Genomic DNA, 7,711 nt, shown 5'->3' with positions numbered 1-7,711 from the left:
TAAAAATACACTCAAAGCAAGAAATGTGTGCCCACGTTTGAAGCAGACTTCTCCATCCAGGATATTTTGAATGGGTCCATTCAAAGGACGGTAGATGGAGAAAACACACATCTCCATTTACAGCAGCCAGACGTGACTGCATTCCTGGATGCAGTATTTTTAGATTAGAGAGTTTTCAGAGAGGGAGACAGCACAACTTCCCTCAAGCACACACAGGAAGAGGTAAGCATGATGCCTTCCTTGGCTGGGTCCACCTCAGAGCCCTCTTTGCTCCGCACCTACAGGAAGACCAGATCAATAACAAGATATCGCAGAAGATATCTGGATATTGCAAGGATATCCAGATAACCCTGGCCTTTTCACTTGGTAGTGTCTTAGGCTAACTCTTTGAAATGAACTTCTGGAGGCAGCATTTGTGAGTGAATCTTTTACTTTGGCCTATTAATAACAACCGGAGTGTCTTTTGCTTCCCTTTATCTCTGTGTGGCAGAGACTGTCACAAAATTCTGTCAACCAAAAGCTGTCAACCAAAATTCTTCTTATTGACTTAGCATGGTCACATGACCAGTGAATTTCTTTTAGCAGAAATATGCTATTTTTGGGGTCCGGCCCACCAATTCCCACAGTGGTCTTCTATAACCCTGTTTCCCTGAGGATTGATCTTGATGGTCAATTTTATTAGATTCAGAGATGCCTAAGAAGTGAGTAAAGCCCACTCCTCAGTATGTCTGTGAGGATGCTTCCAGAGATAACTGACATGTCAGACAGTAACTGAGAGGGAGGACCTGTCCTGAAAGCAGACATCTGATGGGCTGGGAGCCTGTAAGGTAGAAAGGAGAACACTGATCAAATATTTCTCTCTCTCTCTCTCTCTCTCTCTCTCTCTCTCTCTCTCTCTCTCTCTCTCTCTCTCTCTCTCTCTCCTTCTTCTCAGCCTCCACCATACTCTTTCATTGGCATGATGCTCTGCCTCACTTCAGGCCCAAAACAATCGATCACTGACCATGGATTAAAAGTTGTGAATCCACAAGCCCACACCAACAATTTCTTCTTTTAAATTACTTCCTTTAAATATTTATCACACCAAGAAAATGAGGGGCTTAGTGACACATACCTTTATCCCCGAAGTCGGAGGACATTCGAGACCCTGTAACTTTGAGGCTAGCCTGGTCTACATAGCGAGTTCCAGACCAGCCAGAGCTACATAGTGAGACCCTTGTGGATTGGGCAACTATCCACTTGTTAGACTGCAGGGTACGGCAGCCACTGTCAGACTACTCTGACTGCAAAGAATTCAGCCTCAAGGACCCAACAACTACCAGTCCCTCAGCCTCTCAGGAGTGAGCATGAGCTTTTATTATTTAATGTAAGCCATCAGGAGAGATTCTTTTAATATAGTTTCATTCTTTTGGTTCTATTCCTCTACAGAACACCGACTACACCTTCCTTTCAAATGCCCAGCTCAATCTTACTGCACATAACCCTGTCTTCCCGCTGTAGTTCATGCCCCCTCTTTCCCTTGGCACATTTACTTACAAGCTCTGACATTTCCCAGGCCACTCGCCCGCTTGACACTGGCAGGTATTGCCTACCCAGGATCTAGGCTTATTTGTTCTATGCTTCCTGGATCTGCATTATTCCTAGACATTCAGATCCACGGGTCTGCTTCTGGACCTACCGACTTAGGAACTCCACTAGTGGGCTCAACTCTCTGCCCTTTAGAACACCCTCCATGTGAATGTTGATGCCCGCTCAAGTTCGAAAACCGTTGTTCTAAGATGAGACATTCTGGAACCAGATCCCCAGGCTTGTCCTCCCGGGCCAGTGTTACAAAAGGATCACCCTGTAGTTTCTTGCAGCAGGAGAACATGTCTGGAATTTATCCAGATAATCCTGGCTTTTTCATTTGGTAACGTCTTCGGCTAACTCTTTGAAATGAAGCTCAGAGTTCTTCACACTAAGATAAAGCACTTGAGTAAGTACATGACCAGAAGTTGACATGTTTTCCTTACATGAAACACACTAGGCTCTTTAAATCCTTTTAGTGTGTCTGTGCATGTGTGTGTGCATGTGTGAGTACATGTGTGTGTGTGTGTGTGTGTTATGATCTGTGTTTTAATACAGCCCCAAATAGATTACTGCTAGGGAGCCAAGAGTACAAAATCCGTATTTTCTGTAACAAACTGCTAGGCTTAAATCTCATGGTCATAAATGAATGTGCTGAGTTTGCAGAATTTATGCTGAGAATATCCATTTTTCTCTTTGGAAGCTTCATCAAGAATCAGTGAGCTGGTTCATGCTTATAATCCTAGCAAATAGGAAGCTGAGGCAAGAGAATTGTCACAAGTTTGAGATCTAGACTACATAGCAGATTTCAGGCTAGTTTAGGCTAGAGTTAGATCTGTTTCAACCCCAACTCCAACCCCCAAGGAAATGTCATTAAACACTGGTTGCTGGTGTAATAATCCAATGGTGGAGACCTTAGTTCTTTCAAACTGTCAGCAAAGTGAAATCTAGCCTGGGTTGCTTTGATGCTGGCTTCCTTATTTAGGAAAGTGACATCTTGGTCTGCAAGCATTGTTCCTCTGCCCTCAAGACTTAATTACTGCAGAATAATTTTTCATAGCATTTATAAATTTACAGGCCCCCTAAAGAAGAAACATTTGAATATGAGATAGCCTTTGGAAATCAGAAAATACTCTAAGAGTCAACACTCTTAAGAGCGTGAAAGTCAAGAACATGGACAAAGAAAAACTGTTGCACACCAGTGACCATGGCAACGGTTGAGGTGCTCAAGTTGTGTCGGAGATGTTTGAGTATCATTTTGGGGTTTTTTTGTTTTTTTAACTTTCTAAAATGCATCGAGGCACAACACAAATGTTTCTGTATCATTTAGTGCGCTAGAGTCAGGGTGCAAAGTGAAGCCAGGCTTCCCTCAAGGAGCTTAGAGCCCCAGGCGAGCCCCTCTATCCTGAGATGTGGCTCCACCCATCATTGAGGAGCCCATGTTGATGGAGAGGCAGTCAGCGATCCGCTGCAGTGATTTAGACTCAGCACACACTTTCCAAGTCTGACTGTTTGACAAGAACTGAGAAGTAAATATGTTTAGAAGTCAGGGCCATGTTTGGGCACATGTTGGAGACATGACTCAGATTCCTCCAGAAAAAAAATCAAATAAACAATAAAGGTAGAAGAACAGAAGGCTAGTGACGTTCAACTTCTTTAAGATCTGCTCAGAAAACCCTGGCCAGTTCCTTCATATTTTCTTTTCAGACAGAAGCAAGGGGTCTAGATCTTGTTTACACAGCCAACCTCCAATCCAGATGTGTTTATTCCAAACACAGTTCAGATTCCTTACAGCAAAGGATGGACTCCAGCCTTGGAGGCCTCACTCTCCAGTGAGGGCTGTGCCAGACGCCTCTGCTCTCCTCTAGCTCAGCTAATCCCGGGGAAAGTGTGACAAATGTCTCTTTGTACAGCGCTGCTATCTGCTTCCAGCATGCTTAAATCTTCCCAAGAAGAGGCTCCAACCATGAAACCCCACGAGACTTCTGCCTTGTTCAAAGGCATCTCAAGTTTCTGAAGAGAACTGTCATCTCCAAAATTCATCTTTAGGTATGCTGCTTGCAGGAGGCTCTGTGCTGTGTGACAGGCAAGTCTGAGCATTAGTATTTCCAAACTCTTGAGACCTTAGAAAATAGAGAAGCAAGTACTGCCAACCAAACGGCCTTTTAAACAAAGTGAAGGTTGAATGCATAAATATTGTCAACAAGCAAGTGACTTGATGAAGTATGAGGAAGAGCTAGGACTGTGGCAAGCCGAAAAAGAACAACCTGTGCAACATACACACACACACACACACAATTTTGCATGCACACACACATGCATGCACATGTGCCTGCACAAATAATTCTTGGTGCTGGCTCTGCATGCAGATCCTCCTTGTGGGCCAATAGAATGGCAGCTGATGTTCTTCAGACTCTTCCCCACCAGTTGGCCTTGAGAGAGGTGTTGCTCTTTTGGGTTCAGAGTCCAATCAGAGAATCTCCTTCCAACCAATTGGAAAGGGCCAATCACATGACTGGCACTTGGAAAAGGCAGGGGGTGGTGCATTCTTCTGGTTTTTTGAAAAACCAAAACCAAAACCAAAATAAAACAAAACAAAACAAACAAACAAAAAAAAACCCCATGAGTCTTCAAGTCAGAGAAACAGGTCAGGCTATGGGATACTAGAATGATAATATTTTCCATAACCTACAGGAAGGAAACAAAATCTTCTACAAAAAGCAGTTCCTAAAAACAGCCCTGACAGTCCCCATTTGGCTAAATTATAAAACCCTGAGTAAAATTTCATAATGAAGACACTGTATAAACATCTCAAGACAGATGAAACTGCTCCTGGCCAGGTCACCATGGAGCACTCGGGGATGGGGGTGGGGGCTCCTGAGCAGCCCAACACAAGGATGACCACTTAGCTCCACAGGCTAAGTGGGTCTCAGTAAGAAGAACTAATCAAAAGCTCAGAAGGTACCTTTTAATTAATTGCTTCCCACTGTAATGTAAGCTGTGGTGGCTCTTCAGGCAACACACAAGTCTAATTACCCTCATCCAACTCATCATCTACATAAAACCTAACACGTAACAAAACTGCAGTATGGGGCTGTCTCCTCTGCTACTGGAATGCTTATGTAACAGTCTTAACGGTAAACGAGGCAGAGGAGGCAAACCCCTGTAGGAATAACTGAAAAAACTGAAGGGCGCTGTCACCACTGCAGTGAGATGATGCATGAAGAATGGGTGAAGCCAACAGAATGGCCCCATTCAGATGCCTACTAGAGGCTCCCTGGGTACGCCCATTCATTTTCTTGCTTCTCAACTTTAATCTCTACAGAGAGACTGCCATTTGATCCTGCTTTATGAGAACTGCCTCCCCATCTCCCTCACAGCCTTCATGGAAAAGCTGAAAGAGCTCCTTTCTTCCTCTCAGAGCATCCAAGTCTCCCACTAACCTCCCTCCCACCCATCCCATTCTGTCTTGGCTCGAATCTGCCCACCTTTGCCTCGCTTAGGGAAATGACAAGGTGGCCAGGAACAGCCACTGAGAATCTACCCCTTCCATCCATGAATCTACCCCTTCCATCCATGAATCAGCGACGTAGACACCAAATGTACCATCCATTCGGTACGTACCACTGGGTATGAATGGGTCACAATTATCCGGGTTAGCCTTAGCCTTGCTGAGCACAAGCTGTGCAGCAAAAGTGGACATGTGACAATAAGTAGGAAAGGGCAAAGGTATTTTACTCTGTGTGGGGCCACAATTGCAGTCAAAGTTCACTCACTAAACTCCGCACCAGGGGCTATGCTAGTCAACGCAAACAAATAGAACAGTTGAAAATGATCTTTGAGGCAGATCTGGTGGCACATACCTGTAACTCCACCACTTAAGTAAGTGCCTGAGGTAGAAGTATTATTGCGTGTGCTGCTTACATAGCGAGCCTCATGACAGCCTGGTGTCTGAGGGATGGGGTGGCATGGGGATTGTAAGAAAGGAGTGAGAGGCATGGGGGTCGAGAACGACATCCTCCTTATAGTTCAGGCGGAGGCGGCACTTCCTCTGTGAAAGGTGGATTATACAAGACGATGAGTGGAGGGGCTAGAGAGGTGGCTTAGTGGTTAAGAGGACTTGATGTTCTTGCAGAGGACCGAGGTTGGGATTCCAGGACTCTCATGGTGACCCAACTCCATCTCCAGAGGGTCCTCTTCTGGCCTGCATTGGACCTGAACACAACTATACCTAAATTATATTAATGAAACAATCAAAATGAAGGCTGATCTTGACACAGAGGTTGTAGATGGTTTGGGTGAATACTCCCTGTAGTTTTGGTCATGGGTTCTTAACCTTTTTATGCTTCTATGTATAGTATAAATAACATTCATAATAGGACACACAGAAACACACATATGAATAGATAATATATCTACATAGATATATAGATATATGTGTTATATGGGTAGGGTCAGGTACATAAGGTTGAGGTGACTATAACAAGAAGCTCCCAAATAGCAATGGTTTCAGTGAGAATTGCTTTACTGCCATCTTGATTCTGGCCTTGATATCTATATCTAGAGTTCAGAGTTAGAACAAAACTTCATAGTCACTGCTGGCTCAGAGCCAATCTTCTGTCTTGTGTTTTGCCATACTGGAATATGGCTTCTATTCTAAAGTTCCCTTGAGCTGTCAGATGATTGGTAAAGAACTAGCCAACCTATCCATATTAGTATGGGCAGCAGGAAGACTCGATTCAACGTGAACCAAGTATCATGTCTCAGTTATTAATAAAGTTTTATTTGTTGTAATTATGTATGTGTGTGTGTGTGTGCATATTTATGGGTGGGTGTGCATGATGTTTATGTGTGTGTATGTGCATGCCACAACATGCATGTGGAGGTCAAAGGGCAGCTCTGTGGGGTCAGTTGTCTCCTAGTGTGGACTCTGGGGATCAGGGATGGACCTCAAGTCAGCAGGTTTGTGTGACAAACACCGTTATCTGTTGAGCCATCTCAGTGACCCATTTCCCAGTTTGAAGTCAGTTCCTTTGGAGCAGTCTGTCTTCCAGTCGTCTATTTCTCTAGTTAGAACTTAGTCATCTGGCCACATTTAGATCAGAGAAAGACGCAGGGCACATGGCCACGACCAATCCAAAAGAAATGTGCTGTGGGGAGGGGGTTGTTGGAACAACCAGGCTTGTCTCCACCACACCACGGTAATACGCAGTTCTCAAGGTGCTGTCACTTCTGCCTCTTTCTTTGCCCCTCACATCAATACACAAGCCTGAGAGGACATTATACTATGGTCAACTGTGACTCTAGGTCACTCAGATTTTTTTTAAGTAAGCCTTATGGAAATTTTGGAAATTCATGTGTTATTATCTGGGCATCACGTCAAAAATCCATGGTAATATACCAAAATTCTGTGATGTCGTGGTTGACAAAGTGGGTGGCTGTGTTGATGGACAGAAAGCTTAGGCTGAAGAAACTGAAGAAAAGAGGACAAAGTGAAATTTATGGCCCGGACTCTTACTTTAGACATGAAAAGACTATAAATAAAACCACTTAGCAGTTTCTTCTGGGAGTGTTAGCAGTACGTCTGAAATGGCTTTTACTACATACTCAGACTAGAACTAGCCTCACACTAACTAAGGCAGTCCATTACCATGTCTCTAGGGGTACAAACTTTAGTGTTCTCTCTCTCTCTCTCTCTCTCTCTCTATATATATATATATATATATATATATATATATATATATATATTTGTGTGTGTGTGTGTGCGTTGTGTGGAGATATATATATATCTCCACACAACGCACACCTGAGCAAGCCCGTAACAGAGGCTCATGAGAACATTAAGTAGTTGTTTTTTTAAAACACTACCATGTTTTATAGTGGTTCATTACTCAGTGGTAAATAACTAAACTGCCTTAATTTGTTTACAGGGTGTGATAAATCCTCACTTGGTGTCACCACACCACCCTATTGCTGTTACTGTTACAATAGCCAGACAGCTCTAACTGGCCTCTGTACTGCTAATAAAGGGCTCAGTACTCCACAGTCTCTTAAGGACTGCCTGACTCTGTCTCCCTGAAATGTTCTTTCTAGATCACTTGTTCTGACTCTGTCAGACTAGTGCAAGCATTTTTGACAGGTATAT

The sequence above is a fragment of the Mus caroli genome, unplaced genomic scaffold (assembly GCF_978045245.1).
Source record: "Mus caroli unplaced genomic scaffold, Mus_caroli_1 scaffold_15, whole genome shotgun sequence".
Classification (NCBI taxonomy): domain Eukaryota; kingdom Metazoa; phylum Chordata; class Mammalia; order Rodentia; family Muridae; genus Mus; species Mus caroli.
This window is presented reverse-complemented; position numbering follows the sequence as displayed.